Below are 1079 nucleotides of genomic sequence, written 5' to 3' on the forward strand. Positions count from 1 at the left end.
TGTGCGAGGCCGCGATTAATGAGATGCCGAGGCATGAAAGCATGTCAGAGCGCACGAAACTAAAGGATTTGGAAGTCTAGCAACTGCGTGCCCCACTCCACCAAACACCACTACGGCGGCCCAGACACCACCGGCGGCCCCGCAGCCGCCGCCACCATCGCCGCCGTCGCCGCCGCCGCCGCCGCCGCCGCCGCCGTTGCCGCCGCTGCCGTCGTCGTCGCAGCCGCCGCCGCCGCCGACGTTGAAGCCTGCCCAACAGCAGTCCCCGCAGTCGGCAGCTCGCCGTCCAGCCAGAACGCCATCGTTGGCTGGGAGCCCCCATGTGTCACATGGGCAACGACGCCGCCGGCACATTACGCGACCTCGAAGTCGACGCCGCTCATCTCCTTGCGTCCCCGAGGGAACCAGCTCGCATGGGCCCCGGCCATGTCCGTGACGGCATCCTTCACTCGCTGCCAGTCTGCGTGCACCATGCGGCGAACGTCCTCGACGAAGGCGGCACACGTCACCATACTTGGGGGCCAACTTGAGTTGCGGCTTGAAGTTGATGCGAAAGTCGCGCGACTCTGGGGTCAACTTGGGTCGACTGATCAAGTCGCACGACTTGCGAGTTGATCAGGAGTTGACCCAATAGTCGCGCGACTTTTCATCAAATATCGTCGCGGATTTAGTTGCCTCCTCATTATTGCTGGCTGTTGTGATGCTGATCGTTTATAGGTCTAAGTGGTTTAGTGTGTTACAGTAGGCGGCGCTGCGCTGCACACGGGCAGAACGACATGCGGTGTACGCAACGTAAGGAACACAGCAACTTCGCAAGCAGTCAAGTGGTGTGTTGCACGTACAAGGGGGGACAGTCTGTTTGATGGCCATGTTAATGCCGTGCAAGAAAGGAGCTAGAAAGGAGCTAGGGTAGGTGCACCACCAGCAGAGCACCAAGCACGACGCAGCCCACCAAGGTGGCCAACCTTGGCATGCAATTTTTCTGTTCTGCAGTGCACAGCGGTGTTCCCTGATGATGGTTCTCTAGGTTGTTGTTGTTGTTGTGGTTGTTGTTGTCGCTAATACTATCTAGCGTGCTT

Source organism: Monoraphidium neglectum (genome assembly GCF_000611645.1).
Source record: "Monoraphidium neglectum strain SAG 48.87 unplaced genomic scaffold scaffold00573, whole genome shotgun sequence".
NCBI classification, from domain to species: Eukaryota; Viridiplantae; Chlorophyta; class Chlorophyceae; order Sphaeropleales; family Selenastraceae; genus Monoraphidium; species Monoraphidium neglectum.